General features: G+C 35.4%; 1 protein-coding gene and 2 pseudogenes across 4 annotated transcripts in view; 2 read left to right on the forward strand and 1 right to left on the reverse strand.

The window, feature by feature from the left end:
* The window catches only part of GPRASP3 (G protein-coupled receptor associated sorting protein family member 3), an 84,174-nt gene that overhangs the window by 52,676 nt on the left and 4,515 nt on the right, over positions 1-26,983 (forward strand). The gene's annotated exons all lie outside the window — the stretch shown is intronic.
* On the forward strand, positions 8,041-8,658 carry LOC141371960 (translationally-controlled tumor protein-like; annotated as a pseudogene).
* On the reverse strand, positions 18,165-18,335 carry LOC112811341 (U2 spliceosomal RNA; annotated as a pseudogene).

Consider the following 26,983-nt stretch of genomic DNA (forward strand, 5'->3'; position numbering starts at 1 on the left):
AAATACAACAGATCAGTGGAAGCAGGTTCTTTGCAAAAATCAACAAAATTGATAAACCTCTAGCCAGACTCATCAAAAAAGAAGAGAGGGAGGGAGGGAAGGAAGGAGGGAGGAAGAGAGAGAAGACTCAAAGAAAATCACAAATAAAAGAAGAGAAATAACAACTGACACCAGAGAAATACAAATGATTATAAGAGAATATTATGAAAAATTTTATGCGAACAAATTGGACAACCTAGAAGAAATGGACCAATTCCTAGAAACATATAACCTGCCAAAACTGAAGTAGGAATAGAAAACTTGAACAGATGACCAGCAATGAAATTGAATCAGTAACAACAACAACAACAAAAACCTCCCAATGAACAAAAGTCCAGGACCAGATGGCTTCACAGTTGAATTCTACCAAACATTTAAAGAAGAGTTAACACCTATCCTTCTCAAACTATTCCAAAAAAAAAAAAAAAAATTAAAAAGAGAAGCTTCCAGAATCATTCCAGGAGTAAGGAACCCTAAATTTGTCTAGTCCCTGAAATACAGCTAGATAGTTATCAAGTCATTCTGAACATCTGCAAAATCAATCGGAGATCTGAGAAAAGAAATGCTGCAATTATACAAGTGGAAAAGGGACCACTTTTTGGAAGGTAGGAGGTGCGGAGACTTGAATCGGGTGACACAGCTGAGGATGTGGCAGAGGGTTACAACAAAGCATTATAAACAAATTAAGGAGGCTTAGCTTAAGGAGGCTTACCACAAAGCATTATAAACAGCAAAGTGAAAAATTGGAATTTTTAGATGTCTGCTACAGTGGGGGACCTCCCCGGCTTAAAGGTGCTCAGGTGGCAAAATGCAGAGGAATCCCAGGTGGGACAGCATGGTCTTAGGCTCCCTGGGGTCACAAGAAGAATGGGGTTGCCTGAGTGTGGCAGAGTTCCCAAACATCACATTGGGATAACCGGCTGAAAACATCGAGTCTAGGTGCTGGCTTATCTGCTCTGTGTTGCCATAAATTGCAAACTGCTCTCCTAGCAGGGGCCCAGCAAAAGGCAGAAGCGTGGTAAGACCCCCCCCAACCCTCCCCCAGGAGGAATAGCACAGATCTGCACCACAGGAGTCCATAAAATTTGGAGTTTTGAAACTCAGTCATCTACCTGAGGTAAAAAGCTTGGTCACAGGTTGGGTGAACACAGAGTTTGGATGGAAACCAGGGAGAAAAGAGTGATTGACTACTTTTCTATGAGGGCTCACTGAAGAGTGGGGGATGCAGACTTTCAGCTCCAGGGCTAGAGAGCCGGACACTGCCATATTCATGCTGCACATGGGTACTGAAAGCCTTCAGGGAGCAAAACAGTGCCACATAATTGAATCCAGAGCCACTTATACTGAGCCCAGCCTCCTGGCGAGGGATGCACACTTGCAATAGGGCAAGTGCACCTGAGAATCAATGCAACAGGTCCCTCCCCCTGAAGACCAGCATGAACAACTGCTTGAACCAAGTTTAAAGATCAAAGAGGGCTGCAAAGCTTCAACTCTTGGAGAAAACAGTATATAGCATTTGTTGTTCTTTTTTTTGCCTTTGGTCACTCAGTAGTTTTTTTTCAGGTATTTTTTAATGCTTTTTTTCTTCTTTGATTTTTATTTATATATGTCATATTTTTTGATTTTTTGATTCATTTTATTTTATCTTATATATATTATATGTAATATATAACATATTTTAATAAATTATATATAATATATAAATACATAATTTATATATATAGGTATACATTTTTCTTTTTTTCTTATTTTGGGATCTAATTTCTTCTAAAAAGCAAACCAAAACATCCCCGGGATCTAGTTTTTGTGTGTGTGTGTGTGTGTGTGTGTGTGTGTGTTGTTTCTTGTTTTTCTTATTTTGTTTCATTTCTCTTTTTTTCTGTTGTTATCATTGTTATTTTTTCTCTTTCTTTCTTATATTATTTTCTGGACAAAATGATCAGATGGAGAAATTCACCCCAGAAGAAAGAACAGGAGGTAGTACTCACTGCCAGGGGTTTAATCAATACAGATGTAAGTAATATGTCTGAACTAGAATTTAAAACAATTATAAAGATACTAGCTTGGCTTGAAAAAAGCATAGAAGACACCAGAGAATCCCTTTCTGTAGCAATAAAAGAACTAAAATCTAGTCAGGCTGAAATTAAAAATGTACCACCAAGATGCAGTCCCAAATGGAGGGTATAAAAATGAGGATGAACTAGGCAAAATAGCGAGTCAGTGATATATAAGATAAAATGATGGAAAATAAGGAAGCTGAAAAGAAAAGAGACAGAAAACTATTGGATCACAAAGGGAGACCTAGAGAACTCTGCAATTACATAAAGCAAAATTATATCCAGATAATAGGGGTCCCAGAAGATGAGGAGTGGGAGAGAGGGGTAGAAGGTTTAGTTGAATAAGTTATACCTGAAAACTTTCCTAATTTGGGGGAGGAAACAGGCATTCAAGTCTAGGAGGCACGGAGAATCCCCCACAAAATCAATAAAAATAGGTCAATGCCTCAACATATAACACTGAAGCTTGCAAATTTCAAAGATAAAGAGAAAATCCTGAAAGCAGCTCGGGACAAGAAGACTTTAACTTACAAGGGTAGAAACATAAGGCTGGTAGCAGACCTGTGCACAGAGACCTGGCAGGCCACAGAGGACTAGCATAATATATTCAATGTGCTAAGTGGGAAAAATATGCAACCAAGAATACTTTTATCCAGCAAGGCTGTCATTCAGAATAGGAGAGTTAAAGAGTTTCCAGGACAAACAAAAACTAAAGGAATTCGTGAACACTAAATGAGCTCTGCAAGAAATATTAAAGGGAATCCTTTGAGCACAGAGAGAGCCCAAAATAACAAAGACCAGAAAGGAAAAGGGACAATCTACAAGAACAACTTTACAGATAATAAACGGCACTAAATTAATATCTTTAAATAATTATTCTGAATGGAAATGGACTAAATGAGCCAATCAAAAGACAGGTATCAGAATGGATACAAAAAACAATACCCATTTATATACTGTTTATGAGAGACTCATTATAGACACAAAGACACCTGCAGATGGAAAGTGAGTGGGTGAAGAACTATTTGTCATGCTAAGGACATCAAAAGAAAGCTGGAGTAGCCATCCTTGTACCAGACAAACTAGATTTTAAACCAAAGACTACAATAAGAGAGGAAGAAGGGCACTATATCATAATGAAAGGGTTTATTTAACAAGAAGATCTAACAAATGTAATATTTATGCCCCTAACTTGGGAGCAGCCAAATGTATGAACCAATTAATAACAAAGTTAAAGAAACTTTGCCAAAAAAACTCAATGATAATATTACAATAATAGTAGGGGACCTTAACACCCCACTCACAGCAATGGACAGATCATCTAAGCAGAAGATCAACAAGGAAACAATGCCCTTGAATGACACACTGAACTGGATGGGCTTCACAGATATATTCAGAGCATTTCATCCTAAAGTGGCAGAATACACATTCTTCTCAAGTGCACATGGAGCATTCTCCAGAACAGATCACATACTGGGTCACAAATCAGGTCTCACCCTGTACAAAAAGATTGAAATTATACCATAGGAATTTTCAAACCACAGTGCATTAAAACTTGAAGTCAACCACAAGAAAAAATGTGGAAGGACCCCTAAACGTGGTGTTTAAAGAGCATCCTACTAAAGAGTGAATGGTTCAACCAGGAAATTAAAGATGAATTTTAAAAAATTCATGGAAGCAAATGAAAATGAAAACATGACAGTTCAGAACCTCTGGGGTGCAGCAAAGTGGTCCTAAGAGGGAAGTATACAACAATACAGGCCTTCCTCAAGAAACAAGAAAAGTCTCAAAGACACAAACTAACCTTACATCTAAAGAAGCTTGAAAAAGAATAAAGCCTAAATCCAGCAGAAAAGAAATGATAAGGATTAGAGCAGAAATCAATGATAAACAAATAAAAACAGTAGAATAGATAAATGAAACTACGAGCTAGTTCTTTGAAAGAATTAATAAGATTGATAAACTCAACTATAAGAGACTATTATGAGCAATTATATGCCAACCAATTAGGCAATCTGGAAGAAATGGATGCATTACGAGAAACATATGAACTACCAAAACTGAGACAGGAAGAAATAGAAAACCTGAACAGATCCATACCCACTGAAGAAATTGAATCAGTAATCAAAAATCTCCCAAAAACAAGAGTCCATGGCCGGATGGCCACCCAGCAGAATTCTACCAAACATTTAAATAAAAACAAATACCTCTTCTCCTGAAACTGTTCCAAAAAATAGAAATGGAAGTAAAATTTCCAAACTTGTTCTATGAGGCCAGCATTACCTTGATCCCAAAACCAGACAGACACCCCACTAAAAAGGAGAATTACAGACCAATATCCCTGATGAACATGGATGCGAAAATTCTCACCAAGATACTAGCTAATGGGATCCAACAGTACATTAAAATGATTATTCACTACAACCAAGAGGGATTTATTCCTGGTCTTCAAGCGTGGTTCAACATCCACAAATCAATGTGATACACCACATAAATAAAAAGAAAGGTCAAGAGCCATATGATCTCAATAGATGCAGAAAAAGCATTTGACAAAATACAGCATCCTTTCTTGATAAAAACTCTCCACCATGTAGGGATAGAGGGACCATACCTCAATATCATAAAAGCCATATATGAAAAACCCACAGCGAATATCATCCTTAATGGGAGAAAACTGAGAGCTTTTCCCCTAAGGTCAGGAACACGACAGGGATGTCCACCCTCACCACTGTTGTTCAACATAGTACTGGAAGTCCTAGCCTCAGCAATCAGAAAACAGAAAGAAATAAAAGGCATCCAAATTGGCAAAGAAGTCACACTTTCACTCATTACAGATGACATGATACTCTGTAGGAAAAAAAAAAAAAGACTCCACCAAAAAATTGCTAGAGCTGATACAGGAATTCAACGAAGTCCCAGGATCTAAAATCAATGCACAGAAGTCAGTTGCATTTCTATACACTAACAATAAGGCAGAAAAAGGAGAAATCAAGGAATCCATCCCATTTCCAATTGAACCAAAAACAATAAAATACCTAAGAATAAACCTAACCAAAGAGGTAAATGATCTGTACTCTGAAAACTATAGAACACTCATGAAAGAAATTGAGGAAGACACAAAGAAATGGAAAAATGTTCCATGCTCATAAATTGGAAGAACAAATATTGTTAAAATGTCTATGCTACCCAAAGCAATCTACACATTCAATGCAATCCCCATCAAAATACCATCAGCGTTTTTCACAGAGCTGGAACAAACAATTCTAAAATTGTATGGAACCATAAAAGATCCCGAATAGCCAAAGGAATGTTGAAAAAGAAAATGCTGGAGGCATCACAGTTCTGACTTCAAGCTGTATTACAAAGCTGTGATCATCAAGACAGTATGGTATTGGCACAAAAACAGACATAGATCAGTAGAACAGAAGAGAGAACCAGAAATGGACCCTCAACTCTTTGGTCAACTAATCTTGGAGAAAGCATGAAAGAAGATCCAATGGAAAAGAGACAGTCTCTTCAACAAATGCTGTTGGGAAAATTGGACACCCAGGTGAAGAATGAAACTGGGCTACTTTCTTACACCATATATAAACTCCAAATGGATGAAAGATCTAAAGGTTAGACAGGAATCCATCAAAATCCTAGAGGAGAACACAGGCAGTAACCTCTTTGACCTTGGCTGCAGCAACTTCTTGCTAGACACGTCTCCAAAGGCAAGAGAAACAAAAGCAAAAATGAACTGTTGGGACTTAAAAGATAAAAAGCTTTTGCACAGCAAAGGAAACAATCAACAAAACTAAAAGGCAACCTACTGCATGGAGCACTGGGTGTTATATGAAAACAGTGGATTATGAATCACCACATCAAAAACTAATGATGTATTGTATGGTGACTAACATAACATAATAAAATTTAAAAAAACTTAAAAAAAAGGCAACGTACAGAATGGGAAAAGATATTTACAAATGTCTTATCAGATAAAGGGCTAGTATCCAAAATTTATAAAGAACTTATCAATCTCAACACCCAAAAAACAAACAATCCAGTCAAGAAATGGGCAGAAGACAGAACAGACATTTCTCCAAAGAAGACATAAAAATGGCCAACAGACACATGAAAAAATGCTCCACATCACTTGGCATCAGGGAAATACAAATCAGAACCACAGTGAGATACCACCTCATGCCAGTCAGAATGGCTCAATTAACAAGTCAGGAAACAACAAATGTTGGCGAGGATGCGGAGAAAGGGAAACCCTTTTGCACTGGTGGGAATGCAAACTAGTGCAGCCACTCTGGAAATCAGTATGGAGGTTCCTCAGAAAGTTAAAAATTGAGCTATCCTATGACCCAGCAATTATACTACTAGGTATTTATCCAAAGGATACAAGCATAGTGATTCAAAGGGGCACATGCTTCCCAATGTTTGTAGCAGCAATGTCCACATAGCCAAAATATGGAAAGAGCCAAGATGTCCATCCACAGATGAATGGATAAATGAGATATGGTATATACATATACAATGGGATATTACTCAGCCTTTAAAAAGATTAAAATCTTTCCATTTGCAATGACATGGATGGAACTAGAGGGTATTATGCTAAGTGAAATAAGTCAGTCAGAAAAAGACAAATATATGATTTCCCTCATATGTGGAATTTAAGAAACAACAGATGAACACAGGGGAAGGGAAGGGAAAATAAAATGAAAACAGAAAAGGAACACAAATCATAAGAGACACTTAACTCTAAGAAACAAACTGGGTTGCTGGAGCAGAGGTGGGTGGGTGGATGGGGCATTTGAGTGATGGGCATTAAGAAGAGCACTTGAAGTAATGAGCATTGGGCGTTGTATGCAACTGATGAATCACTAAATTCTACCCCTGAAACTAATAATACACTATATGTTAACTAAATTGAATGTAAATAAAGAATTTTTTAAGAAGTGAATACTTGGTGTTGTATGGAAGTGTTGAATCACTATGTTGTACACCTGAAACTAATATTACCCTGTATGTTAACTAACTGGAATTTAAATAAAAAACTTTTAAAAAGAAGTAAAATTATCTGTTTGCAGATTACTTGATCTTATATGTAGAAAATGCTAAAGATTTTGCACACACATTTACACACACTGGTAGAACTAAAGAACAAATTCAGCAAAGTTGAAGGATGTAAAATCAAAAATTAAATATGAGTTGTTTTTCTGTACATGAACTGTGAACAATTCAAAAAGGAAATTAAGAAAACAATGTCATTTACAAGAGCATCAAAATAATACAATACTTAGAAATAAACCTAACTATGGAGGTGAAAGACTTGTACACACAAAAATAATAAGGAAATATTGCTGAAAGAAGTTTTAAGACACAAATAAATGGAAAGACATCCCATATTTATGTATTTCAAGGTTTAATATTATTAAGATGGCCATACTACCTAAAATGCTTTACTGATTCAATACAGTCCCTATCACAATCCCAACATATTTTTTTCAGAAATAGAGAAAACATTCTAAAATCCATATGGAATCTCAAGGGAACTCAAATAGCCAAAACAACTTTGAAAAAGAACAAATTTGGAGCACATATTTCCTGACTTCAAAACATTACAAAGTTACAGTAATCAAAATACTGTACAGGCATAAGACAGACAAATAGACCAATGGAATAGAATAAAGATCCTAGCAATATGTCTTTGCATATATGGTCAAATTATATTTAACAAAGGTGCCAAGAACATTTAATGGGGAAAGGACGTCTTAACAAATAGAGGTGGGAGCTTTTCTGCCTGCTTCTCCTCCCACTGAGTGCCACCCAGGCTGTACCATGGACTCAGAGCTCCCAGCTCTTGCTAATCTAGCACCACCCTCCTCTCTCTCCAGCTTCTATTATAATCATCCACCCGGACCTCATCAGCCATGATGAGATGTTCTCCAATATCTACAGGATCTAGGAGATCATGGATGGCCTGTGCCTGGAGATAGAGGGGAAGATGGTTAGTAGGACAGAAAGTAACAATGATGACTTGCTGCTCATTGGTGGAAATGCCTCCACTGAAGGCCCTGAAGGCAACAGTACTGAAAGCACAGAAATCACTGGTGCTGATATTGTCATGAACCATCACTTGCAGGAAACCAGCTTCACAAAAGAAGCCTAAAAGAAGTACATCAAAGATTACATGAAATCAATCAAAGGCAAACTTGAAGAACAGAGGCCAGAAAGATGAAAAGCTTTTATGACAGGGGCTGCAAAACAAATCAAGCACACCTTTGCTAATGTCAAAAAAAACAGTTCTTTAATGGTGAAAACATGAATCCAGATGTTTACTTTGCTGGACTAGCATAAGGATGGTGTGACCCCATATATGATTTTCTTTAAGGATGTTTTAGAAATGGAAAAGTATTAAGGAAATGGCTATTACTTTGGATATATCACCTGTTGTCATAACTGGCTGATGCTCTTCATCCACACAACACCAGGACTTAGACAAATGGCACTGATGTCATCTTGAGCTCTTCATTTATTTTGACCTTGATTTATTTGGAGTGGAAGCATTGCTTTTTTTTATTATTATGTTCATTTAGCCACTGTATAGTACATCATTAGTTTTTGATGTAGTGTTCAATGATTCATTAGTTAGTTGTGTATAACACCCAGTGCTCATCACAACATGTGCCTTGTTTTTAAGAGAAAAAACAGGTCATGTAGGTTGTCTAAAAATAAATTGCATTTAAATTCATTTGAGAGAGTGTCTCATAGTTTAATACATATTTAAATCCATCTTGTGTAATGTCCTGGAGAAGCTAGAGCCTGGTTGTAGACTACTGCTAGGAAGTATAAGACTGCCTGCAGATAATTTCTTCACTGAAAAAGTACTCTGGGACAGGTATATAACAAACAAGAACCAAAAGTTTTAATTCTGAGTTCAAGTAAAGGGAAAGACCATGCTCATAGCTGTGCCAACATTTGAAGTGGATTCCTTACACATTTCATTACCTACAAATGGAAATAGTCAACTCTGGAAGAGATTACCAAAAGAATGAAAAGAGCCTAATACAGTTGGAAGCAAAAACAAAAACAAACACACACACAAATGGTGATGGAAAACTGGGTATCTACATCCAAAAGAAATTGGGGCCCTTATCTTGTACCATATACAAAAATTAACTCAAAATGGATTAAAGATCTAAATGTAAGAACCCAAATTATAAAATTTTTATAGAAAACAAAAGGGGAAATCTTCATAAATTGGACTTAGCAATGATTTCTTCAATATGACACCAAAAGCACAAGCAACAAAAGCTAAAGTAGACAAATGGGACTACATCAAACAAAAAAACTTTTGTGTATCAAAGAGCACAATCAACAGAATGAAAGGTAACCTATGGAAGGGGAGAAAACAATTGCAAATTATATATCTAATAATGGATAAATATTTAGAATTTATAAAGAACTACAACTCAACAACAAAAAATCAAATAATTTGATTAAAAAATGGGTAACAAACTTGAATATACATTTCTCCAAAGATGATATACAAATGGCCAACAAGCATATGCAAAGATGCTCAACGTCACTATGCATCAGAAATGCAAATCTCTACATCAAAAACTAATGATGTACTGTATGGTGACTAACAACATAATAAAAATTTTTTTAAAAAGAAATACAAATCAAAACCATTATGTGATACTACCTTATACCCATTAGGATGGCTACTATAAAAAGAAAAACACATAACAACAAGTTTCAGCAAGGATGTGGAAAATTGGAACACTTAAGAAATGCTAGTGGGATTATAAATGGTGCAACTACCATGGAAAACAGTATGGAGGGTCCTCAAAAATTTTAAAATAGAATGACCATACTATCTAACTATCCTACTTCTGAGTACATATCTGAAATAATTCAGGTTTTGAAGAGCTATCTCCAGGCCCATGATAATAGCAGCCCTAGTCACAATAACCAAGAGGTTGCAGCAATTTAAATGTCCAATGCAAGATGAATGGATAAACAGAATGTGTATGTGTACAGTGGAATTTTATTCAACATTAAGAAGGAGAGAAATCCTGTCAGATGCTTCAACAGAAATGTAACCTTGATGACATGCTAAGTAAAATTAGCCAGTTACATAAATACGAATAGTGTATGAGTCTGCTTATATAATGTATATAAAATAGTCAAGTCATAGCTACATAAAAAGTAGTATTGTGGTTTCCATGGGCTGGGGAGAGGGAGAAAGCAGAGTTGATTAATTGGTATAGAGTTTCAGATTTGCAAGATGAAAAATTTCTGGAGATCTTTTCACAATAATGTGAATATACTTAATCTGCTGACCTGTACACCTAAAAATAGTTAAGATGCTAAATTTCATTATTTATTTTTACCATAATAAAAAAACTCAAATACCTAAAACAAATAGAGATTGAATCAGTAATCAAAAACCTCTCAAGCAGGAAATTATTATACCAGACACTTTCACCAGTGAATTCTATTAGGCATTCAATGAAGAATTAATCCAGTCCTTCTCAAATTCTTCCAAAAAATCAGAGAAATGCTTCCTAAAACTCTTTCTGTGAGGCCAGAATTACCATGATATCAAAATTAGATAAAGATATTACAAGAAAAAATTAAAACTAATACATTTTATAAATATAACACAAATATCTTCAACTTAAAAGTATATCAAATCCAAAAGCATATTAAAAAGATTATTCAGCATAACCAAATGGGATTTGTCCTGGGAATTCAAGGGTGTTTCAATATAAGGAAATAAATCAATGTAATACAATCCCACTCATAGAAATAAAGGAAGAAAACAATATTATCACTCAGTTGACAAAGAAATGCATTTGACAAATCTAATACCCTTTCATAATAAAAACTCAGAAACCTAGAAATAGAAGAAAAATTCACCAACATGATAACAGGTACTTGTGAGAATTCCACAGCTAACATGGTACTCAGTGGTGAAAGACAGGTTTCCTCTAAGATCAAGAACAGGTCAAGATTGTCAACTTTTACTGCTGTTATTCACCATTGTATTAGAAGTTCTAGCCAGAGTTATTCTATAAGAAAAAGAAATAAAAGACATACAAATTGGAAAGGAAAAAGTAAAATTATCTCTGTTTACTGCTGGTATGATCTTTTATATATAGAATCCCAAAAAATCCACAACAAAGCTATTAGAGCTAATAATCCAGTTTAGCAAAGTTACAATGTAAAAGGATAACAGTAAAAAATCAGTTGTGTTTCTATACAGCAGCAATGAACTATCTGAAAGGGAAATTAGGAAAGCAAGTAAAATTAAAATGACATCTGAAATGATTAAATAATAATTAAATATTTTACAACATATCTAACCACAGAGGTGAAAGATTTGTATGCTGAAAGCTTTAAAATATTTTTTGAAGGAAATTTTAGCAGGCTTAAATAAATGGAAAGACATTGTGTGTTCATGGATACAAAGACTTAGCATTGTTAAGATGTCAGTGCTATCCAAAGTGATCTACAGATTCAATGCAACAAAAATTCCAACCCCCTTTTTCACAGAAATGGAAAATCTGATCCTCAAATTAATACAGAATTGGAAGGGGCTCTTAATAACCATAACAGTCTTGAAAAACAAAAAGTTGGATGACTCACACTTCCCAACTTCAAAACTTGCTACAAAGCTACAACAATTAAAACAGTATGGTACTTGCACAAGGATACATAGACCAATGGAATAAAGTAGAGAGAGCCCAGAAATAAACAAAAAATCAGTAGTCAATTGGTTTTCAACAAAGATTCCAAGACCTTTTAATGGAGAAAAAACAGTCTCTTCAATACATGGTGCAGGGAAACTGAATATCCACATGCAGAAGAAGGAAGTTGGACCCTTATATTGTATAAAAAAATAATTCAAGATGAATTCATAACTTAAATTTAAGAGATAAAACTCTCAGAAGAAAACATTTGAAGGAAACTTCATGACATTGAATTTGATGGTGATTTCATGGATATGACACCAAACTGCACAGGCAAAACAACAAAAATAGATAAACGGGACTTCATCAAAATTAACAACTTTTGCACCTCAACAGATAATACCAAGAAAGTGAACAGATAACCTACCGAATGGGAGAAAATATTTGGAAATGATGTATCTGAAAAGTGATTAATATCCAGAATATGTAAAGAACTCTTAAAACTAAATAACAAAAAAATAAACAATCTAATTAAGAATGGGTAAAGAACTTGAATATACATTTTTCCTAAGAAGATATACAAATGGGTAATAGCACATGAAAAGATGTTTAACATCATTAGTCATTAGTAAAATGTGAATCAAAACCACAATGACATACCATTTTATTTTATTTTTTATTTTGTTTTTATTTAAATACTAGTTAGTTAACTTATAGTGTAATATTGGTTCAGGAGTAGAATTTAGTGATTCATCATTTACATATAGCCCCCAATGCTCCTCACAACAAGTGCCGTCCCTAATACCCATCACCCATTTAGCCCATCCCCACCCACCTCCCGTCCAGCAACCCTGTTTGTTCTCAATAGTTAAGAGTCTCTGAGGATTTGTCTCCCTCGTCCTTTTTCCTTCCTTCCCTTATGTTAATCTGTTTTGTTTCTTGAATTCCACATATGAGTGAAATCATATGGTATTTTTCTTTGATATATTCCACTTAGCATAATACACTCTAGCTCCATCCACATAGTTGCAAATGGCAAGATATTCTTTTAATGGCTGAGTAATATTCCATTGTATATATATATACACTACATCTTTATCCATTCATCAGTCAATGGACATTTGGGCTCTTTCCATATTTGGATATTGTTGATAATGCTGCTACATATCATTTTATACCTATTAGGATAACTGTAATTTTTTAAGGAAAGGAAAATACCGATGGTATTTTGATAGGGATTGCATTAAATGTGTAGATGGCTTTGGGTAGTATAGACATTTTAACAATATTTGTTCTTTGAATCCATGAGCATGGAATATAGCAAGTGTTGGCAAGGATGTGGAGAAACTAGAACCCTTGTGCATTGCTGGTGGAAATGTAAAATAGTGCAGCTGGTGTGGGAAACAATTTGGCAGCTTCTTACATGGTTAAACATAGAACTACCATATGACCCAAGAATTTCACACCTAGCTGTATACCCAAAGTAATTGAAAGCAATGAATAAATAGATATGTCTATACTAGTGTTCTTGCATTGTTATTTACAATAGCCAAAAGGTGAAAACAACTTAAGTGTCCATTAGTGGATGAATGGGTACACAAAATTTGATAAATACATACAATGGAATTTAATTTAGCCATAGAAGGAATAAGATTCTGATATATACAACACCATGGACTGACCTTGAAGAAATTATGTTTATTATTAAGGCAGGCAAAGAAGGGCAAATCCATGATTCCACTTGTGTGAGGGACCTAGAGTGGGCAAATTTATGGAGACATAAAGTAGAATAGTAGTTATTATTAGTAGTAGGAGCTTAGGGAAGGGGGGAAAAGGGAGTTATTGTTTATTGGGTATAGCGTTTTGTTGTGAATGATGAGAATGTTTTGGTATAAATAGTAGTGATGGTTATACAACATTGTGAACGTATTTAATGCAATTGAATTATACACTTAACAATGATTATAGTGATAAATATTATGTATGTATATTTTACCAGACTAAATTAATGGCATTTAGTCAAGTGTGACTTATTTGGAAAAAAATAACAAAATGTATTCCACCAAAATAAACTGTAATTGATTCAAAGACTTAAATGGAAATATTGAAACATAAAATTACCAGGACAATATATGAGAGATTTTTTTAACCTATATTCTTGGTGAGAGAAAATGCCATTGCAGGTTAGATAGAAATCAATGGGTACATAAAAAAAGATTGGTAAAGTTAACTGATAATGTTAACATGATTCATAATACCATAAACATTTGCTGGTGAATTAATCTTATATATAGAAAATCCTAAAAAAATCCACTAAAAACTATTAAAACTAATAAACAAGTTCAGCAAGTTTGTATGATAAAATATAAATATACAAAAATCACTTGTATTTCTATACAGTAGTAGTGAGCAAACCAATAATACAATTTTAAAAACAACTATATAATAGCATCAAAAAGAATTTTTTTAAAAATTTAGGAATGCATTTAACCAAAAATAACTCAATCATAAAATGGTCATGGATTTAGATAGACGTTTCTCCAAGGAAGATATTAAAATGGCCAATAATCAGATGAAAAGATGCTCAACATCATCAGCCATCAGGAAAATGCAAATCAAAAACATAAGTAGATGCTACTTCACATTCACTCAGATGACTGGAATATAAAAGACAGATAATAGTAAGTACTGGCAAGGATATGGAGATATTGGAATCTTCATACATTGCTGGTGGGAATGTAAAATGGTGCAGTTGCTTTGGTAAACAGTCTGATAATTCTTCATATGGTGACCATATGTTCCAGCAATTCCATTCTTAGGTGTACATCGAAGAGAAATGGAAATGGATACATATATCCAAACAAAATGTCCACAAATGTTTGTAGCAGCATTGCTCATAGTAGCCAATAAATGGAAACAACCCGAATGCCCATTTAACTGATAAATGGGTAAATAAAATGTGGTATATTCATATAATGGAATAATTTTTAGCAATAAAGCAATGAAGTAGTGATACATGTTATGACATGATAAGTGAAAGAAGAGAGCAACAAAGGACCATCTATTTTATCATTCCATTTATATGATCCATCCAGAACAGACCAAAGCAGATTAGTTGTTGCCTCTGGTTTGGGAGTAGGGGCAATGGAGTCTGACAACTAAAAGCTGAAGGGTATATTCTTGGGGTAATGAAAATATTACAAAGTCAATTTTGATGATTAATTTACAACTCTTTGAATATATTAAAAGTTATTGAATTGTACACCTTAAATTGGTAAATTGTATGGCATATGAATTGTATCTCAATAAAGCTGTTGTAAAATACTATAGACAAATGAAAACAGCATATGATGGAAACACTAGTTAGAATATAGATGCAATTTATAGACTAGTTTTCAGATTTTACAAAAAAATAGTACAAATCAATGGAGTGAATAACCCAATGGAAAACTGAGTAAGCAAATAGTAAAGAGTTAAGTTCACAGGAAATGAAATGAATTTGCAGTACTCAATGACAAGATTTAAGACCTTTTCTAGTTATTAGTATTGTTCACCAAGATTTCCTGCTGTTTAATTTTCCAGACACTTCGGTTTGCACTTCCTCCACTCATTTTAATTACAGCTTTGACCACATACCTAGCTTTAATCAATAAAATGGAACAGAAAGATTTTTGTCAATTCTGGGGAGAAACTCTTGGGGGTGCACTTTTAATAGCCACTATGATTTCTCATGATCTGTCTTCCTATTCCATGGTATCCAGTAATGCTCCATATAGTAACTATTTCATCAGTTTATTTTTTAAAGTTTTTATTTATATTTCAGTTAGTTAACACACAGTATAATATTAGTTTCAGGTATACAACATAGTAATTCAGTACTACCATCACAACAAGTGCACTCCTTAATCCCCATCATCTATTTAACCCATCCCTTCACCCACCTCCCCTCTGGTAACCATCAGTTTGTTCTCTATAGTTAACAGTCTGTTTCTTTGTTTGCCTTTCTCTTTTCCCCCTATGATCATTTGTTTGCTTCTTAAATTCCACATATGAGTGAAATAATATGGTATTTGTCTTTCTCTGACTGACTTATTTCACTTAGCATAATACTCTCTAGCTCCATCCATATTGTTGCAAATGCCAAGATTTCATTCTTTTAGATGGCTGAGTAATATTCCATTGTATGTATGTATGTATACACACACACACACACACACACACACACACACACACACACACACCACATCTTAATCCATTCATCAGTCGATGGACATTTGGACTCTTTCCATAATTTGGCTATAGTTGACAATGCTGCTATAAACATCGGGGTGCAAGTATCACTTTGAATTAGTATTTTTATATTCTTTGGGTAATACCTAGTAGTGCAATTTTTGGATCTTAGGGTAGTTCTATTTTTAACTTTTTGAGGAACCTCTTTACTGTTTTCCAGGTGTTGGTGAGGATGTGGAGAAAAGGGAACCTCATCACTTTTATCTTAGTAAGCAGAGCCCCCAGCCAACATGTGTTGGGTATGTAGTGTGAACAAGAAATGTATTTTTGTTGTTTTAAGTTACCGAAATTTAGTTTTTTGTTACTGCTACATAATGCATCATGTCCTGACTGATATGCTCATGCACAATCGTAGAAATACAAATCAAAATAATAGTATTCCAGTTTTTACCCATAATATTGACAAAAATAAAAGTTTGTAACAGCCAATGCTGGCAAAGTGTTTCTGAAATAGACACTTCCATTTATTGTTGGCATAGCATTCTATCTCCTGAGCTTGTCATAATTAACAAATTTCTGATACTCATGTATTTAAGTTACACCTATTTTTCCCTATTATAAACAATTCTGTGATAAACATCCCTATGGCAAATTTCTGTTGCTAAATGATACATTTCACTTAGGTATTTTTATTTGTTTCAGTTCAGTTCAGGCCAGTTATAGTTTTTGCCCTCTTTCACCCAGCATTATCACCTGTGTAAATTCCAGAATATTTAGTACAGACCTTGAAAACCTGTGGATTGTATAGGTGTCTGTGTTTGCTGGTGCCTGGATTACTTTTCTCACTTTTTATGTTTCCATTAACACTTTTAGTGCACTCCCTCTATGGTGTTTTTCTTCTCTACAGTCATCCCATAGTTGAAGGGATAACAGAGGATTGCTGTACTTGTGGCTAAATTGATTTGCACATTCTTAGCTAGTTCCTTACAGAATATTCCTAGGATTAGAATTTCTAGTTCAGTTTCTGTTAAATAACTCTTAGTTGTAAAAAAAAAAAAAATTACAATCACCTTCTGTCACTTCCTTTATGGGGGCACAGTAACACTTATCCAGTGGTTAATTTGAGGATTTGAACAAGGAAGAGGAATAAAGGGGCCTCCAGAGACTTAAGAAAAAATAACTGTCAGTACATCTTCAAATAACATAAATATAAAAGTATTGTATCCAAAACTTTTGTTTCTGCTGCAATATATAGAGCTCGGAAGTCATCACTCCCAAACTTACAAGAAAAAGCTGAACAAACTAAAACACCGAGTTTCTAGGACAAACTACCACCACCTTAAATTAATATGTGGAGAAACAGACAAATTCAGAATCACAGTTGAGATTGGCTTACCTAAAGTAGAATCCACTGGAGCCATAAACTGGTAGGAACACTTAAATGGTAACTTTGATAAATTGCTAAAAGCTGAGTGTGGACCAGCAGGAGAGTGAGGTATTCTGTACGTCATAGTCTTAGATGGGCTTTTGTGGATTTGACCTTCAGGAAAATCATTCAGTTCTCATGGTGAAGAGCCAAGAAATGTCCCCTCATAGATACAGCAGAAGGAGAGGAAGAGTACCGTACATTACAGTTACCTACTCTGAATGGGAAAAGTCTAGAAGAGCATTATATCACCTGGGAAAAGGCATTTTTTTTTGTCAGTTCCAGCCCCATCTAACTTCCCTGTCTTGCCGTGGGAGGAAAAAGGTAAGAAACACTTGTGAGGTCACAGACCAGATGAAAATACACAACTCTTGCCCACTCTAGACTTCCTATCTCACCTAAAAGGGAAAAAAAAAATCTGAGAAGCACTTGTAAAGATCACAGTCAGGGACAAAGGCTCACTACAACACTGAGACCTAATAATAAAACTATGGAATGCTTCCCATTTCCTCCACACCTTTCAATAAGGCTCATGTATAGTAACAGCAGATTAAGCTGAAGGAAGTTACATCTAAGACCTTATTTAAGAAAAAGTCTCTACCCTTATCCTCAGGTCCACAGTACTAACATCGTGTAATTCTGGAGTGATAAAGAAATTCCAAGAGTCACCTGCCTCACAGCTCCAGGAAGCAAGATATATATATCATCTTTATTTTTTTTTTTGGACTCTGAGAAACATACATCATCTTTAAATGATTTTCTGCTTTTCCTATCATTTGTCCAAAGTCGAATATGATATGCTCTCTCACAATAATAATTTAATATTTTCCTCTTACATCCTCATCAGGCAGTCCATTTCTACACTTGATCTTAGCCAAAAGGCCGAGAAGTGATGAGGCAGTCCATTTCTCATCCATCTGTCTCTTGCTTCAATATGTCAATTTCTGACTTTATAGAGACAAAGCAGCTGTGCTATATTCAGCTTATAATAACCCTCCTACTTACAGCTACTTGTTCTCTCCTCAGTTTTATTTTACTCCTATAAAAATCCCTTCTCTTTTAATCTCTATTAATAGGTCCTTCACATCATTTTAATCAAAATATTTCAGGGTTTTCTATAACAACATTTCCCAGTTTCATTAGATGATGTTAAAAATGGAACACCCATTAGCATCCTGCTGACCTATTGTTCAATGGAATAAAATTTTGGAAACATGGCTCAGTGATGTTTGCACATTCCTCTTTAAATATTAAGATAAAAAGGGTGCCTGTCTGGTTCAGTTGGTAGAGCATGTGACTCTTGATCTTGGGGTCATGAGTTCAAGCCCCAAACTGAGCATAGAGCTTACTTTAAAATATTTTTTTAAAAATATTAAGATAAAAACTAAATTGTATCCTTGTAAGTACATCATTTATATCACATATAAAAAAGCCTTCTCAGCGGCAGCAAGGTCATATTTCTGTAAAACAAAAAGTCTCTAAGGAAGCACAAAGATAAGAGGGGAGATAAAAACAAGGACATCAGAAGAAAATTTAGCCTCTGACATATATAGCCACAGCAGACAGTATACACAGTCTAACTTCGCTATCCATATAAACATAAAACCTCACACTAAAGGCCTATTTACATCAGTTTCCTTAACCTATATTGTTTGTCTTTTAACCAAACTTTCAAGGCATACCAAAAGCCAAAAAAACAAACAAACAAAAAAAAATACACACACACACACACACACACACACACACACACTCTATCAAGAGACAGCAAGCATCAGGACCATATTTAGATATGGTAGAAATTTTGGAATTATAATACCAGGATTTTAAAACAACTATGGTTAATATGCTAAGTGCTCTAATGGGAAAAGTGGATAACATTCAAAAATGGATGGGTAATATAAGCACAGAGATAGAAACCCTAAGAAAAAATTCAGAAGTTAAGCTAGAAATCAAAATTAGTGTAAAAGAAATGAAAACTGTCTTTGATGGGTTCTCAATAGACCATACATGGCTGAGAATAGAATCAATGTGCTTCAGGAAATGTCAGTAGAAACTTCCAAAAGAGAATGCAAAGAGCTAAAGGAGTGAATAAGACTAAACAGAATATCCATGAGCTGGGAGACAATTACAAAAGATGTAATATACATGTACTAGAAATATCAGAACAAGAGAAAAGAGAGAAAGGAACAGAGGAACTATTTGAAGTAATAATGGTTGAGACTTTTCCAAAATTAATGGCACAGTCCAAGCCACAGATCTAGGAAGCTTAGAAAACATAAATCAGGATAAAAACCAGAAAAGATATACCTGTGCATATCATATTCAGATGGAGGAATATCTGGGGCGCCTGGGTGGCTCAGTCAGATAAGTGTCTGACTCTTTATTTCTACTCAGGTCATGATCTCAAGGTCATGAGATTGAGCCCTTCATCAGGCTCTGTAGTTGGCTTAGAGGCTGCTTAAGATTCTCTCTCTCCCTCTCCCTCTGCCCCTCCTCCCCCACTAGGGCTCTCTCTCTAAAATAAAAAATGGCAGAATATCAAAGACAAAGAGAAAATATTGAAAAAAAAAACAGAGAAACCAACCACATTACCTATAAAGGAGCAGGGTAAGAATTACATCAGATGTCTCTTCAGAAACCTTGCAAGCAAGAAGAGGGTGGGGTGACATATTTAAAGTATTGAAGGAAAAAACAAGCACTGACCTAGAATTCTGTATCCAGCAAAATTACTCTTCCAATATGAAGGAAAAATAAAGACATTCTCAGACAAAAAGAGAGAGAGAGAGAGAAAATTTGTCCCCAGTAGACCTGTCCTGCAGGGGGGATTATAATCAAAATTCTTCAGAAAGAAGGAAATTTATATAGGTCAGAAACTCAGATCTCTGTATATATTTTTAAAAAGAGTATTAGAGAAGGAATAAATTAAGGTAAAATGAAATCTTCTCTTTTTATTCTTAATTGATTTAACAGATAACAAATTGTTCAAAATAATATCAACAGCATGTGTGGTGATTAAAGCTTATAGACAAGTGAAATGAATGACAGCAATGTTATAAGGGATGAGAAGGAGGAATTGGAAATACTCTGTTATACAAAGTGCATGCACTACCTGTGAAGCAGTATGGTGTTATCTGAAAGTAAACTTGGATATATTGTAAATGTATATTGCAAATTCTAGGGCAACCACTAAAACAAAAACAGAAATATCATTGATATGCTAAGAGAGAAGATGATATATAAAATGTACAATTTAAAATAGAGAAGACAGAAAAAGAGAAAAAGAAACAAAGAAAAAGACAACATAGAAAACAGTAACAAATATGTAGATATTAATCCAACTATATCAATGTGATCACTTTAGACATCAATAGTCTAAATGCACCAATCGAAAGAGACCGTCAGGGTAAGTTAAAAAAAAAATAAGATCCTCTTTACATGTAACCTAAAAGAAACACACTTTAAATATAAAGAAATGGATAGACTAAAAATAAAGGGATAAAGAAAGAAATACTATGCTAACATTAAACAAATGAAAGCTGGAGTAGCTTTATTAATTTCAGACAAAACAGAATTCAGAGCATGAAACATTACCAGGATAAGGCGGGGGGGGGGGGTGTTACATAATGACAAGAGGCTCAATTCTCAAAGACAACAATCTTTACTGTATATGCACCTAACGACAGAGTGTAGAAATACATGAGGCAAAACTGATAGAATTGCAAGGAAAAATAGAAAAATTCACTATTATAGTTGGAGACTCCAATACCCCTCTATCAGTAATTGATAGATTCAGTTGGTATAAAATCAGTAAAAACCAACTTGAATTGAACAGCACCATCAATCAAAAGGATCTAATTAACATTTATAAAATACTTCATCCAAAACAGTAGAATACATTCTTCTCAAGCTCACATGGAACATTCACCAAGATAGAACATATCCTGGGACATAAAACACCTTAGAAAGTTTAAAAGAATAGACATCATTCAAATTATGCTCTCAGATCACAATGGAATTAAACTAGAAATCAATTACAGAAAAATAACTGGAAATCCCTAAAATACTTGGATATTAACCAACACACTTCTGAATAACACCAAGGTCAAAGAACTCTCAAGGGAAACTAAAATATTTTGAAACAATTTTATGAAAATATAATTTATTGGGGTGCCTGGGTGGATCAGTCAGTTAAACATCTGCTTTTGGCTCAGGTCATGATCCCAGTGTCCTGGGAGCGAGCCCCGCACTGGGCTCCTTGTTCAGTGGGGAACCTGCTTCTCCCACTCCCCCTGCTTGTCCTCTCTCTCTGTGTCAAATAAATACATAAAATCTTTAAAAAAAAGAGAATATAATTTATCAAAATTGTGGTATGCAGCAAAACAGTGCTTAGAGAGAAATTTATAGCACTGAATGAATATATTAAAAAATAAAGAAGATCTAACCATCAATAATCGAAGCTCCCATCTGAGGCAACTAAAGAAAGAAGAGCAAATTAAAGCCAAAGTAATCAGAAGGAACAAAAGATAATAAAAATTAGAGCTGAAATCAATGATATGAAAACAGGAAATCAATAGAGAAATTCAATAAAACAAAAAAGCTGGTTCTTTAAAAAGATTAATAACATAAGTCACTAAGCAGTTTAAGGAAAAAGGGGAAAACACAAATTGCTAATACCAGAAATGCTTCTATGGACATTAAGAGGATAACAACTTTGTCCAAACATTGATAACATAGAAGAATTGCAACAATTCCTTAAAAGACATAAGCTACCAAAACTAACACAAGTATAAATAGATAATCTGCATAAACCTAGAACTATTAAAGAAGTTGAAACAATGCTTAACAACCTTCCAAAAGAGAAAGCACTATGCTCAGGTTCACCGGTGAGTCCTACAAAACATTTAAAGAAGTAATCATACCAATTTTATCTAATCTCTCAAAATAGAAGTTGAGGGAATAAGTCCCCCCAAAATTCTGAGACTGGCATTACCCTAATTCTAAAACCAGGCAACTACATTACAAAAAGAGAAAACTACAGACCAATATATTTCATGCAGATAGGTGTAAAAATCCTCACAAAATATTAGCCAATAAACCCCAACAATGTATAAAAAGAATATACACTACAACCTAGTAGAATGTATTCTAAGTATGCAAGCCTGTTCAACTTTTGAAAATCAATTAATGTAATCAATCACATCAAAGGTTAAAGAAGAAAAACGATATGATCATGTCAATACAGCAGAAAAAGCATTTGGAGAAATTCAACACCCATTCATGATAAAAACTCAGAAAACTAGGAATGGAAGAGAATTCTTTAAACTTAATAAGGAGTATCTACAAGAAATTTACAGCTAACATAAGGGTAAGATGCTTTCTGCTGAGATCAGGAACAAGTAAAGGATATCCCCACTCACCATTCTTGTTTAACATGACACCGGAAGTCCTAGTTAATGCAATAAGAGAAAAAAGGAAATAAAGGTATAAAGATGGGGAAGGAAGAATTAAAACTAGTTGTTCACAGATGACATGACTGTCTTTGTAGAAAATCTCAAATAATCAACAAAAAGGCCCTGGAACTAATGAGCAATTATAGCAATTTTGCAGGATACATGGTTAATATACAAATTTCATTTTTTCTTCTATACCAGCAATGAAAATTTGGAATTTAAAATTAAAAACACAATACCACTTATATTAGCACCAAAATTAAATAATTAGGTATAAATCTACAAAAATATGTACAAAATCTATATAAGGAAACCTGCAAAACACTGATAAAAGAAATCAAAGATCTAAATAAGTGGAAAGATATTCCATGAGCATGAATAGAAAGGCTCAATATTTTCAAAATGTCAGTTCCCAAATTAATCTATAGATTCAATGCAATCCCACTCAAAATCCCTACAAGTTATTTTGTGGGTATCAGCAAACTGATTCTAAAGTTTATATGGAAAGGCAAAAGACCAAGAATAGCAAACACAATACTAAAGGAGAACGAGGCAGAGGATAGACATTACCCAACTTCAATAATGTCCATAAAGCTACAGTAATGTAGACAGCGTGGTACTGCCAAAAGAAAAGACCAGTAGATCAGTGCAGCAGAAGAAAGAGGCCAGAAATAGATCCACACAAATATAATCTACTACTTGTTGACAAAGGAGTAAAGGTAATTCAATGGAAAAACTACACTCTTTTCTACAAATGGTGATCAAACAACTGGCCACCTACGTGCAAAAAAAAAAAATGAATCTAGACACAAATCTTAGATCTTTCAAAAATATTACTCAAGGGGTGCCTGGGTGGCTCAGTCATTAAGCGTCTGCCTTTGGCTCAGGTCAAGATGGGATCCAGCCCCGCATCTGGCTCCCTGCTCAGCGGGAAGCCTGCTTCTCCCTCTCCCGCTCCTCCTGCTTGTGTTCCCTCTCTCGCTGTGTCTCCCTGTCAAATAAATAAAATCTTAAAAGAAAAATATTAACTCAAAATGGATCACAGAGCTAAATATAAAATGCGAAACTGTAAAACTCCTAGAAGCTGATCTAGATGACCCCTGAGTTTTGTGATGACTTTATAGATACAACACAAAAAGTGTAATCCATGAAAGAACATGTTAGTAAGTTGGATTTTTGTTAAAAATAAATCTTCTCTGCAAAATATTCTGTTAATAGAATGAAAAGCAAGCCAACAATTGAGAGGAAAAGCTTTGCAAAACAGACATCTGATAGAAAAGACTGTTATCCAAAATACAAAGAACATTTAAAATTACAATAAGAAAACTATCAACCCCATTAAAAAATGGACAATGAGGGGTGCCTGGGTGGCTCAGTCGTTAAGCGTCTGCCTTTGGCTCAGGTCATGATCCCAGGGTCCTGGGATCGAGCCCTGCATCCGGCTCCCTGCTGGGTAGGAAGCCTTCTTCTCTCCCACTCCCCCTACTTGTGTTCCCTCTTGCTGTGTCTCTCTCTGTCAAATAAATAAATAAAATCTTTTAAAAAAAATAGGCAACAATCTGAACAGACAACTGACCAAAAAAGATAAAGAGATGGCAAATAAGCATGTGAAAAGATGCTCAAAATTGTATGTCATTATGAAATTGAAAATTAAAACAAAAAAGAGCCAACCTTAGCTAAATGGACCAAAAAAAAAGATCTGTGTCCATGGTGATTGAGATGGACAAGGAATACATCATGCCTGGTCCCCAGTCAAGGTGTATGCCAGTGTGAAAGTTCACATGCATGTTTGTGGGAAGTGGGGCGTGGGGCTGGGGGCAGAGCTGTAGTTATGAAAAATCAGCGCAGCTGCTTCTATATCTCAGGCTTAACAATTTGATTCTGAGATTTAGATTTCAGGGGCAAGTCAGGGCAACACAGGTGCTAGTGCAGTCACTGGGTATGGAACCATGGCTGCTGCAGTCTGTTAGACTGGAATCCATTGTAGGATGAATTAAATATTGCTTAGCAGTTAGACATAGATAATATCCTTTAATCTCATTTTTTTCTTGCTTTCTGACTTTAAAGATGAAATTTAACCTATCTGATCTGGTTTCCTCACCTGTTACATGAAGGTAGTAACAGTATATTTTGATAATATTCCATATTGACCACTATTGTTGTAAGTTAATGCACATAAAGATCTTAAAATAGGGCTTTTCTCAGTGCAAGAAATGTTAATGAGTAATAATGACTGTTCTTTAAATGAATTCACAATAAATTGTTCAACAGATATTTAAAAGTCTTACAGCAAAATCTGTCAGCTATTGGTAGATTCAACACTGTCAGAAAGATCTTGGAATCAAAATCCAGAATTATCAGAGAATTTTGTGCCAGTATGATTTTGAATGTATCTGTAAATGTTAAGGATAAGAAATTGCATAAGAAAGAAACTACAAGTAAATGTAGCTTCCACAAGAACAGAGATTTCTTTCATTTGTGTTTCTACCATATCTCCAGTGCCTAGGATAAAGAAGGTATTCATGTGTATTTCTTGAATGAATGAAAGGCACCAGAGACTTTAAGAAAGTGAAAGAACAGTTCAGGGAGGCAAGGAGATTCACACACACCCACAGATCCCAGCAGAGCTCAGACTCCCTTCTTCAAGCCTGGCATTCACCCAAGATAGTATGCTGTGGAATAAAGAAAAAAATGATCCACAGTTCAGCTAAAGTCATTTAAACAGCACAGTAAAAGCAGCCCTCCTCTGATAATTGACATCCATTGTCAGTCCAGATACTGTATAGAATCATCTCCAGATGGTTTTTTTATCACCTAAATATTGCATAGTTACAACAAATGTTTAAAAACAAATAAAAGCTGAAATGAAAATATATGAAAATTCATGGTAAAATTATAGTTCCCTTTTCATCCTCAAAAGCGTCAGTGATTTTCAGCAAGTGGGGACTTTGTCCAAGATGAACCTCAGAGGCCATTGCAAAAGTCTCTTTTCTTTAGAAAACAAAGACAGGGGATTGCTGGAGAAGGTGGTTATAGGGGTAAGAGATGAGCCCCCGGAATTGATCTTCCCAGGGGCTGAAGGCCAAGTAAAGTAAGTCAAGGGGGATGGACTTTCAAGTCAAGATGGTGAGTAAATTTAGTTCCTACTGCTGCTGTAACACATTACCACATTCTTGGCGACTCAAAATAACACAAATGTATTAGCTTACAGCCTTGATGTTGGGAATACAAAAAGGACCTCCCTGGTCTGAAATGAAGGTGATGGTCAGGCTTCATTTCTCTGAGGGATCCTAGGGAGAATCTGCTTTTCTTGCCTCTTCCAGCTTCTGGAAGCTGCCTGCATTCCTTGGGCCCTGGCTTTGTTTCATCTTCAAAGCCAGCAATGGCCTATCCAGTCTTTCTCATGCTACTGTGATGTGACACTGACTCTTCTGCCTACTTCTTCCACATTTGAAGTACTTTTGTAATTACATTGGCCAGGAAGAGACCCAGCATATTTTTATTTTAAATTCAGCTGATGAGCAATCTCACTTCGATCAGCCATCTTTACTTCTCCTTTGCCCTGTAACATCACATATTTACAGGTTCTGGAGAATAGGATGTGGACATCATTGAGGGACCTTTATTCAGCCTATCACAGTGAAAGTGCCATTTAATTGGGTTTAAAATGGGCACCAGCAGGTTGGTGCTCAACCACGTGCTTAAACACGTTGCTCTGTTTGCCCCGTGGAGCACAGAAAGGAAGGGCTCGAGACTAGAGGAAGGATGTAGGGGTAAAGGAATCAGAGGATTCAAAAACCACCAGGTGCTGACTTGGGAAGTAGGTACATGATGGGGCCTTCCTCCAAAGAATGGCTGGGGAAACTAGACAGGTGTGTATGGCAAGTGGCTGAGATCCAAGCTGGTTCTACTCCCTGCCACGTTTCCACACGGCCGAAGATCATGAGAGCTTGGATGTGACTGCATGCAGAGAAGACTTGATAGGGCAGTTGAAGAAGAGCCAGGACAAGCCCGACCCCTGGCCATGGGGGCAACAGACAGGAAATATCCTAGGACCCAGTGCGGGTCGTGCCTGGCGAAAAAAGGCCCTCT

The sequence above is a fragment of the Callorhinus ursinus genome, unplaced genomic scaffold, assembly GCF_003265705.2.
Source record: "Callorhinus ursinus isolate GAN/ISIS: 27379988/994484 unplaced genomic scaffold, GSC_fseal_2.0 scaffold143, whole genome shotgun sequence".
Lineage (NCBI taxonomy): Eukaryota > Metazoa > Chordata > Mammalia > Carnivora > Otariidae > Callorhinus > Callorhinus ursinus.